The sequence below is a fragment of the Corvus hawaiiensis genome, chromosome 5 (assembly GCF_020740725.1).
Source record: "Corvus hawaiiensis isolate bCorHaw1 chromosome 5, bCorHaw1.pri.cur, whole genome shotgun sequence".
Taxonomy (NCBI): Eukaryota; Metazoa; Chordata; class Aves; order Passeriformes; family Corvidae; genus Corvus; species Corvus hawaiiensis.
The window spans coordinates 73,414,187-73,425,182 of record NC_063217.1 but is presented as its reverse complement, the minus strand read 5'-3'; the positions used below and the strand labels follow the sequence as shown (position 1 = coordinate 73,425,182).

Here is a 10,996-nt window from a genome sequence, read left to right as displayed (position 1 = left end):
AAGTTGAAATTTTTTGTCAGTAGCTCAGGCCCTCCCAAGAGCTATGAATTTGGGTGTAGGTGAAAATTAGTCCCTGTGGTTTTGTGTTCCATTACAGGAATTCACAGCTAGCCCTGGGCTGAGGGCTGACCCTCTCCAGGACTGGGGCTCCTTTTTTATTCCTGGGTAGAGGATTGTCTTGGGGGCATGGTTTGGTTGGATAAGGAGGTATGTGATTGTTGTTTGTGGGGCATCTATTCAATTTTCAGATTTGACATTGAATTTCTCTATGATTCTGAACCAGTTCTGTATGAGCTTCATCAATAAAATGCTTGATCATCCAAAGTAGGAAACAGTAAAAGATCATTCAGCAAAGCCAGGCCTTGATCCATTTGATCATGATGGGTGATGATATGAAATAAAAGCTCACCACTGGTATATTCTTTTCTAGAAATACTCTGTAAGACAGTTTTCAAACCCATGCACTTACCAAGCACCACATAATGAGGTAATAGCGAGTGCTGTATCATGTATAAAATGAGAGGCTCCATCTTTCCATTCCAGGAGAAATGGATTCTGTCCTCAGAAACCTGAGTGTGTGTTTACCTTGGTGATATCCTCAGCAAGCAGAGCTTTTCCTTGTCAGTGCATGTAACTTACCTAACAAACTCCCCAAGGCACACAGCAATCCTCAGTGCCAGGGCTGGCATCTTCCAAGGCTGAAGTGGCAAAGCTGCAGAAGGTCAGGCCATGCTGCCCGTGGAGAGAGCTTTGTCTGCACCGCTCATTGTTTTGTTGTTCACCCCTCCTTGCCAGCACAGTAAAATTCACCAGAATGTATTTAAGCAAAGCAGGGACTTGTTGGTGTTTGCTGTTTCTAGAGAATGGGGTCTTCTGGGGGGGTATAAGGAGTGAACTCCCTCTCCCCAGCCTTGGAAATGCTGTTTCACATCTGTTGTGAGTTTCTGATTCATTTTGACAACACCTTACATATTCCTGCCTTAAAGGTCAGACCTGCTCCTTGCCAGCGACATCTGACAAATGAGAATATCGGTGTTGGAGAAAAATGACATCCATAATAGGTTAATCTGCTCTTTATCAACGGAACCTGAGAGGATGCTCTTGAGAAGGGATTGGGGAGATTCACCATAAGCATTTCTGAGTCTCTCAAAAGCTCAACTTAAGCTTCCGCTGAAACAGACTAAAACTGATCGATGTCATATCTGAGAAATATTGGGGGATCAAGGCAGATGCCAAGTTTTCCCAGTCACTTAGGATTACTCTATCAGTGAACCTGACTGCATAACTAAATCTGCAAAGGTGCCCTCCAGACAGAACAGGTTTTACAGGACCTTACTGTCAAAAGAGCTCCAAAAAAGGTACATTGTGTTTTTCTAATAAGTGTTTCTGGAGCTGAGAAATAGACAAAGGAATTTTAAAACATTTTGAACAAACCCTGAACCGACTCAGTGTATTCCATGTATGTCCAGAGTGGCACTGCAGCTTTAGCTGGAGTGTTTGGCATAGTAAAATTAATATGGATACGAAAATTGAGAACAAGGTTGATTGGGATAAGGAACAAGAAGAAAAAGTGGCCCAGAACTCTTGGTGAGGAAGATCTCCAGGATCCATGGTTACCTGTTTCCCATTTCCCTCAGTTCAAGAACTTGGGGTCAGCAGCTGAAGTTATCATGTGACAGTGTGAAAAATGAGAGGTCCTTAACCCACTGAACGGGGCACCACAGACTGCTGCTGATGCAGGAAGCTCTCAGGAATTCAAAAAACAATCAATCAGACATTCACGGGCAGGGGAGAAAAAGAAGTCAATACTTGCTAAACAGAATTTTCTCCCATGGCCCAGTAAATTCCCAATAAAAAGGGGACTGTAGCCTGGGAGAGACCAGGCCAGTCCTCACAGTCAGGTGGTTTTAGCCTTAAACTCTCCAGACCCCTCTTAGGGGCCAGTTCTGGATTCATCCCTGGGTTGGGCAGAGCCGATGGTGTGGCTGTGTGTTTTTCCTTGCTTCTTGTGGCTGCATTTTACTGCTCTGGTGTAGGATGGTAGAAGATGTCAGGTAAATTACAGCTTTTGTGTAGAAAAACACATGCCTTTTATACTGAGTAGGAAATAGTCCATCTGTTGGGGGAAAAAATAATTGTAATTTACATAAACACCCCTAATAGGTACTTCCTCTACAGTATGTCTGTTTGTCTGGGCTCCTCTGAGTTTGGGAATATGGAATCATAGAATCATTTAGGTCGGAAAAAACCCTTAAGATCACTGGGTCCAATCATGAAACATTAAATGGGCTTTGGGCTGCCCACAAAGAAATTTCTGCCTTGGCTCTTGGCAGTGCTGTGCACTTGAGGCTGTTCAAAGCTCAGGAGTGATGTGACACATCATCCTGTAAAAACAAATTAATCTAACTCTGTAAAGGCTTAATCTAAAACTGATACACAGAGAAAATTAACTGGGCCATTACTGATAAATAATGCTGAAGCAAGCAAACCATAAATCGAAATGACTTCCTTTACAAATGCATTCCCAGAGTTCCTGTCAGAGCTGTGCTCTGCTGCTGCCCAAAGCCCTCGGAGCAGAGGCTCTCCAGGTGCCGAGTGTGGTTTATAGAGGCCCTTTGATGTTAAGGTGACACCAACGGGCTCCCAAGACAATGAATTCCAGCAGTGTGAAAGCCACCTGTGACCGGGCTCCCCTTCCCTGGCAGCAGAGCTGGAGGCTGCAGGGACACCTGAGCAGTGCATTCCCCCCGTGCCACTCCCTGTTCAGCCCATGGGCTGCGACGTCCCAGCAGCGGGAACGGGAAGTCCCACGGCGGGAGCGAGGCCTGTGCTCTGCTGGCTCGGAGCGACAGGCAGGGGACCTGGGGGAACGGCAGGGTGTTCTCTGGGGAGGAGACAAATGGAAAATAGGGAAGGGCACCTGCTTAGCAATTGCACCAAGTTTCACGTAAAAGGAGTGAGCTCAGCGTGGTCCAACAGCCCCTCAGCAGGCGCCCACTAAACACCAGAGGTGCGAATGGTGGCAGTGCCAGCCACCCTCCCAATAACTGGGCAGCACTGGCAGTCCAGAGGCAATTCCTGTCCTTGTCCAAGTCAATTCCAGTGGATTTGGATGGGGGAATGAATTCCTCCTCCGAGTCCTCTTCTGTGCAGTCTCTCACAGTTACTCATAGTCTGTGTTTCGTGTTGCTTAGAGAAGTGCCAAAGCTAAAACCTCGAGGAGCAGACCTTAATCTGACTCTATAAATAGCTTTAATTATTTCCTCCTTTCATTTTATTTTCTTTTTTGAGGAAATCCTAATTGACTTTGGTTTTATACAGCCAGAGTTAATCCAAAATACGTCTCTTCAGGCCACTTTCTGGCCTTGCACAGATCATAACACACTTCTTTTTTCCCCTTTCATCTTTCTCCTTGCTGGTAAGGAAATGAAAGGAGGAGAGATGATGCGAGAGGAGCTCAGTGAAGGGCAAGTGCAAAGCTCCTCGCTCTCACCTTTGAAATAAGGAGGGAGCATCGCCCAACAGGTGGAAGAGGGAACTGGTGGAGATGCCTTGTGAGGAATGTATAAGGGATTAATAGCTGAGAAGCCAAGTGAGTGCTGAGGGTGTAACTTGGAGATGCACAATAGACATTTTCCCAGCAAAGGGAAGAAGCAGTTCCTCATATTTGTGGGGAATATCAGTGTTGCTGTTACTGCTGTTAATAACTCTCACCCCAGGGCTCAGGCCATCACCAGCAATCATTTCTGCCAGGTCATGGGGATGGCTGAGTGTCTCCTTTGCTGCTCAGTGACGCTCAGCAGTCCCAGTTCTGGTCAAAACAATTGTAGTGGGAACTATGAGGCATAAAAATAATGAGACCAATTTTCACAAAGACATTTCTCCCTCGTGAATGCAATCCCAGCAGAGCAGGGGCAACTCTCCCTGCCTGTGCTTTCTCCCAGGACCTGGATGAGCCTCAGTGTTCAGCAGGAAAGGGGTTCCAATAAACTGTCTCCTTTCTCCTCTTATTGGAGTCCCAGCTGTGGAAAGAATTAAGCAACGAGGTGAAATAATTGTTTAAAATTACTGAAAATGAATCTCGATCACAGCCTCAAAACTGAGAGCCACGATCATTATATTTGCACTCTCGTGAATGCCCACGAAGGTACTGTTGTGCACCAGAGCAGATATTTGTGTATCCACGTTACCAGACTGAAGTGTTGGTGATATCTCAGTGAGCAGGAAAGGGGCTGCCTTGGCTGCACCCGTTCGTAACAACTGGATCCAATATTCGTGGATGATTTCCAGTCACCACGTGCATCAGTCCCGATCCTTAGGACCGGCTTCCAGCTCCCCAGATGCTGCACTGGGAGTGGTCTGTGATCTCTGGGACACCACAGGTTCGTACCAGCCCAGCTGACCCTTGGGAATGTGGGCAGGGGTGATGGCTTCCCTCGGCCAGGGTAAGGAATCCCTGCTTGTTCACAGGCGGGAATTCCCCGGGTGTAGCAGCTGGGAACGAGGGCCAGTGGAAAGGGACACGAGCTGAAGTAAAAAAGATCAGGCTCACACCAACAACTGCTGAGGGAGCTGAACAGAGGCAGCCTGGGCAAGGCAGAGGATGGAAATACTGAAAGGTGAATGTGCCAAGACTCGCAAAGGACAGAAAGCAAAAGTCCAAGCAAGCAAAAGACAGCATAAACCCTGATGAGAAAAAGAGTCTTTCATTTGCCTGTTAGTCATGAAATAAATACTTTGCCTTCCAAGAGGCCTTTGTTTGTCCCTGGGCTTTTCTGTCCTCATGCTGGAGTACTTGAAAGGTCTTGGGCCAAACCAGAGCAGTTACCAACACTGCGGATGGAAAATGGGGAAATATTGCAGCTCCTGTGGAAGGTTTGGGAGCCACACCCGGGCTGCCAGAGGAGCCCTTCCTCAGTGCAGCAGGAGCCAGCTGGAGCCAGGCAGGAGCAGGCTCCTGATCCCAGTCAGGCACAATCAGAGCCTTGCACTGACCTCACAGGGCTCGGGGCAGGTGCTCAGCTGGTTTTTATTGTGGACTGAGGGAAGTGTTCAGGCCTGGAAGTGCCTCCCTGTGCTGCTGGATAATCAGAACCTGGCACAGCTGAGCCACAGCAAGGCTGAAACAAGTGGTCAGGATAAGTCTGGACACTGGGGAAACTCTGGGGCTTTTCCAGCTTCTGGAATTCCTAAGAGTGACCCTGCTGGGACTGTGCAGAATATCCAGTGCAAGGGTCATCAGTCATTTATGGATGGCAGAAGGTCTAGAAATTGAAAAAAATACTTAATAATCAATTGATCTTTACATGGATAAAGGTTGTTTTTCCCCTCATTCCCCTGCTATAACGGGACTTTGCCTTAACAAGAGTAGTCAGACTCCATCAATGAGAAAGCACATCAAACATGAGGTCTGGTTTTTTTGACCCTCACTAGCTGCAATGTTGGCTCACAAAAACAGAAGTACTGACAAAATAAATGTTGGTAAAGGAGACAGCCATTTAGTGACCATGGATTCTGAAAACTCATGTGTTTGGAGCCACAGGCAACCTCCGAGCCAGTGTTCATCGTGTTGAGAGCTACTCAGGAATTGTATCACCTCGTTTCACAGCCCCAGCTCCCCAAATTATACTATTTATTGCAGGAAGAACACGATGCAATTTGTTTTGCCATTATCTGTGTGACAACAACGTGTGCCATGCAAATGTCATGAGCAGAGATGACAGCAGGCTTTGGTGTGAGAAGCAGAACAGGTTGGATTTAGGGTATGCTAATGAGATTAGAGGGAGACAAAATATAAGATAATATGAGCAGAGGAGCATGTGGATCCATCCAGGGATTTCTGTAATGGAAAGCTAAATAGGCAAAGATTGAGCATCAGGTTTAATTTATCACTTTCATCTCTTTCTGCTTTTGAAACCTAGTTAGTAGCATGGTCTTGGGCAGAGTTTTAAGGAAGAAAATGTCATCAGGCATTATTAATCTTACCTATATATAATTACCTAGAAGAAGGAAAGGAAAGCAACGTTGTTTATCTTTGTTCTGAAGCCTGCAGAGATTGTGGCTATTTTGCATAATGCACACTGGTATCAGTTCATGTGATAGTCTATAAAATGAATATTAAATGCTTCTGGCCAGCTCTTAATCCTGCTCACGGAACACAGAGCAAGTTCTCCCCTCAGGAAGGGCCCCGCTGGCCGCCGGTGCCAGGCTCCACCCGGGCACTCCCGTCCATCTCCTCCTCCTGGCAGAGCCTGGGCAGGGACCCCACGTCACCGAGTCCCTGCGCCCGATGTGGCTCCCGGGCTCGGGGCACGGCCCTCTGGCACTGCGCAGTGCAAGGGGCTCGCTGGCTGCTGCCGAGCCCCGACTGCTGGGATTTGAGTTCCTCTTCCAGAGCAGCCGCTTTCCCTAAGAGAGGCAGGGCAGCCGGCATTGCACGGGAGCACAGTCGTCCTTGGGGAGCTGCTCCTTCCTGGCAGCGGCAGCTGGGAGCTACCTCATCCCGAGCTCAGGACAAGGGGACGAATACCTGGATCGTCACCTGCTGGTGACTGCTCAGGCCTGGGGATCTTCCAGCCCTTCAGTTCCATCCGGCCGAGCAGAGCTGTGGGTGTTCCCGTGCCTCAGGAGCGCCTGGAGCCATGAGCGGCATCAGTCGGTGAGCTGGAGGCGGCACAACCAGCCTGGTGGTCGGATAATAGGACATTACCTTTTTAGGATAATAAGACAATGCAGATAGGCTGCATTTTATGCCTTCATTTCGGGGGAGGCTTCCTACCCTTTTATCCCACGTGTGGTTTTTTGCTACACTAAAGCAGCTCTCACAACAGACTCAAATGTGTGAGAGGTCCATTCCCTGTCACCATCTGTGGGGATGTCCACGGTCAATTCCACGACCCTGTGAACTGAGACTAATAAACTGGGCGTTTTTCTGGTCTCAGAATCGGAGTCTTAAGTCCTGGGTTTTTGGTTTTTTTTGTGGTTTTTTTTTTTTTTTTTTTTTTTTGGTGGGGGTGAGGGTGTGGAGGGCTCAGGGACAAAGTCCTGCACTGTTGGCACTTGGAACCAGTCCCATCTGGCCTGGCCCAGGGCTGTGAAACAGTGACTTCAGTCCTGTGTTTTGGGAGTGCAAAGCCTTGAGCACAGAGCCCAAATCCTGCATTTTGGGGCCCAGCAACAGACCCAAATCCCGTGTGCGAGTGCTTGGAACACGGAGCCCCGGCCCAGCGCTGTCCGGGCTCGGCCCCGGGCTCATCGGGGCGGGTTCAGGGCTGAGAGCACCGCTCAAGCCCTCCATGCTGGGGCTCGGCAGCAGAGGCAGAGCTCTGGCTGAGGCTCTTCCCACACCCGGGACACGGGTGGGGCCTCTCCCCGGTGCGGATGTGGTGGCGGAGGACGAGCCGGGAGCGCCGCGTTGCGAGGCTCGTGGGGCCGGTGTCTGGGGACTCGGGACCAGCCCGCGCCGCGGTTTCGGGTCCGGGAGGCCCCACGGCTGCTGCCGGGGCGGGCAGGGAGGTCCCGGGGGCAGGAGGCGGTTCGGGAGCCGCGGCGTTCCCGGGCGGTTCCCCGGCCGCTGCTCGGGGACCCCGGCGCGGGCGCTGCGGGACCGGGCGCACGGTGCGGGGGCGGCCCCGGCCGGGGCTTTGCAGCCTTTATTCGGTGCCTGCGCGGAGCCGCCGCGCCCGTTCAGCGACCCCGGGCCCGACGGAGCGGGACGGGAACGAGGGTCTGGGGCCGCCGGCTCCCGCTCCCCGCCCGCTCCTCCTGCCCGCGGCGCCGGGACGGGGAGGGTGACACCGGGACGGGGCTCGGGGCGCGACAGAGCCCCGGGGGGCGCGGGGAGGAGCGGCACCGGCCACGGCCCCCGCGCCACCGCCGCCCACCTGCGAGCCCCGCCCCGGCCCCACCCGCAGCCGGGGGCGGCCCCGGGCCGAGGGTCCCGAGCGGCGGCCCCGGGCCAGGAGCGGCCCCGCGCGGGGCGGGGCGGGCGCGGCGCTGCCTCAGGGGCGGGGCGGGGCGGCACCGGCGGGCGGGGCCGGCCCAGGTGCGCGCGGCGGGGCCCGGCAGGTGCGCGGGGCCCCAGGGCGGCTGCGCGGGGCGGGGCCGAGGGCATTTAAACCCCGGAAGTCGCCCCCGGCGCCATTTTCAGCCCGGCGCTCGGTGGGGGCGGCAGCGGCCGGGCCGCGCTCCCCTGCCGGGCCCAGGTGAGGCGCGGGAGCCTCGGCCTCCCACCGCCGCTTCTCTCTGTCCCTTCTGTTCCCCTTCCTTTCTCCCCCTTATCTTCTCCTCCTCCCTGCCCCCCGCAAACCCCCAATTCCGCTCCCCCGTAGCTCTCCCCTTCCTCCCTCGCACCTGCTCTCCCCCTGTCCCCACTCCCTGCCCTCCTACGCAGCCCGACCCTCCCTCTCTTCCTGCCCTGTTCTTCCCCGCTATCCCTGCCCTCTGTGCCCCCTGCACCCCTCCGGCCGCCCCCTGCTCTCACACCTTCTTCCCCTCCTCTCTCCACGCTCCCTGCCCATCCCGACCCGACCTCCCCCTATGTCCGCTCCTGTCCCCCTTATCCTCCGCTCTTTCCCCCTCATCTCCCCTCTCTCTCCTTTACTCCTTCTCTCTCTCCCTTATTCCCCTTCCCTGTTTCCCCGCAGCCGCGGGGTTCGGGGCGCCGGATAATAAAGCCCAGAGGGCCGGAGCCCGGCGCCCCTCGCTTGAGCCCCCACACGGGGCCGGGCCCGCTGTGCGGGTCCCCCCATGCGGTTCACAAACACCGCCCGACACCGCCGAGGCTCCGGCTGTCCCCATCACACTGGGGGCTCCCGGGGGGGGCGGGGTCCGGGGGGTTTAGGATGGGCCCCCTCCTCAGGAGGGGGTCCGGGGTGGGGTGGGGTGGGGAGGGTTGGGGGGGGGGGGGGGGGGAGGGAGGGCCCCCTCCGGAGGGGGGGGTCCTGGGGAGGGGTTGGGGCGGGCCCCCTCCGGAGGAGGGGGTCCGGGGTGGGAGGGGTCAAGGGGGGTCCACCCCCTCCTGGCCCCTCCCACCCCGGACCCTCTCCTCCGGACGGGGTCCATCCCGACCCCCTCCCTGGGACCCCCTCCTCCGGACAGGGGCCCGGGAGGGAGGGAGGGGCGGGTGGGGTGGGTAGCAGAGGGGGTCACGTCACTCTGCACCATAAATATAAAATGTTCTCTGCAGCAGCAGCCTCCCCCTCCCCTGTTCCCCCCCTCCCTCCCCCTCCCCCCCGGCCCCTGTCCGGAGGAGGGGGTCCCAGGGAGGGGGTCGGGATGGACCCCGTCCGGAGGAGAGGGTCCGGGGTGGGAGGGGCCAGGAGGGGGTGGACCCCCCTTGACCCCTCCCACCCCGGACCCCCTCCTCCGGAGGGGGCCCACCCCCACCCCTCCCCAGGACCCCCCCCTCCGGAGGGGGGCCCTCCCTCCCCCCCCCCCCCCCCCCAACCCTCCCCACCCCACCCCACCCCGGACCCCCTCCTGAGGAGGGGGCCCATCCTAAACCCCCCGACCCCCCTGGGAGCCCCCAGTGTGATGTGGGGACAGCCGGAGCCCCGGCGGTGTCGGGCGGTGTTTGTGAACTGCATGGGGGGACCCGCACAGCGGGCCCGGCCCCGTGTGGGGGCTCAAGCGAGGGGCGCCGGGCTCCGGCCCTCTGGGCTTTATTATCCGGCGCCCCGAACCCCGCGGCTGCGGGGAAACAGGGAAGGGGAATAAGGGAGAGAGAGGGGGGACAAGCGGGGCAGAGAGGGAATGGGAGAATAGAGAGGGTAGAGGGGAGGTCGGAGGCCGGGTCAGGAGGGGCAGAGAGGGCGGACGGAGAATGAGAAAGAGGAACAGAAGCGGGGTCGGAGTTTGTAGGGAAGCGGGGCGGGGGGTTATGGGGAGGCCGGGTGCGGGGGGTGTAGGTAAGAGAGGTAGAGGGGGAATGGGGGCGGTGGTCGGGCTGGGTGCCCGGGGAAAGGAGAGGGGAGGAAGGAGGGGTAGACTGGGAGCTCGGGGTGTACAAGGAAACAGGGAGAGGAGGGAAGGGGGTTTCAGGAGGGGAGAAGGAGCGGGGTAAGGAGGAGGAAGAAGGAGGGGTAGAGCGGAGGGTCGGGGTGTGCAGGGAGAGGACGGAAGGGGGCACTGAAGGGAGGGAAGGAGAGATACAGGAGGGGAGAGAGAGCCGGGTCAGGGGTAGGAGGGGGAGGAATGGAAGGGCAGTGTAGGGGGTCGGGGTGTGTAGGGGAGCAAGGAGAGGAGGAAAGGGGGTGTTCAGGAGCGGAGAGGGAGCGGGGTAAGGGGTACGAGGGGGAGAAAAGAGAGACGGAGGGGGGAGACCTCACCTGGGCCCCGCCGGGGGAGCCCGGACCGGCCGCGTCCGGCCCCACCGCGCTCTGAAGGAGCAAATGGCGCCGGGGGCGATTCCTGGGGCTCAAATCACCTCGGCCCCGCCCCGCGCAGCCGCCCTGGGGCCCCGCGCACCTGCCCGGCCCCGCCCCGGCCCGAGCACCTGAGCCGGTCCCGCCCCGGCCCGAGCACCTGAGCCGGTCCGGCTCCATCCCGAGCACCTGAGCCGGCCCTGTCCCGCCCCGCCCTTGGCCCGCCCTTGGCCCGCCCCGTGCGGGGCCGCTCCGGGCCCGGGACCCTCGCTCGGGACCCTCGCTCGGCGTTGTGCGAGCCCCGGCCCGGGGGCCGCTCCCGGCGGAGCTGCGGCAGGGCCGGAGATTCGCTCCCGGCTCCTGCCGGTGTCCTGCTCTGGCTGCGCCCGGCTCGGCTCCCCGGGCACGGGCCCGCTCCGGCCGCGGGGAGCCGGGGCTGTGCCGGGGCAGACCCCGGCATCCCGTGCTGAGCCCGCCGCGCGGGGCTGGGCTCTGCCCGTGCCCCCAAACGCGGGGTTTGGGCTCTGCTCTGCTCTGAGCCCTAAAACCGTCCCGGGAGCCCGGGCTGAGCCCCAAAGCACGGCACTGGGGCTCCGCCTCCAGCCCCAAAGGCAGGTCCGAGTCGCTGGTTC

General features: G+C 57.3%; 1 long non-coding RNA gene across 1 annotated transcript; it reads right to left on the bottom strand.

Moving 5' to 3' along the window:
• Positions 1-5,867: 5,867 nt before the first annotated feature.
• Positions 5,868-10,411, bottom strand: LOC125325681. Its single transcript, XR_007203484.1, has 2 exons — positions 10,329-10,411; positions 5,868-6,683 (listed from the first exon to the last, which is right to left on the bottom strand). It is a non-coding gene; the product is annotated as an uncharacterized LOC125325681 (long non-coding RNA).
• Between the last annotated feature and the right edge of the window lie 585 nt (positions 10,412-10,996).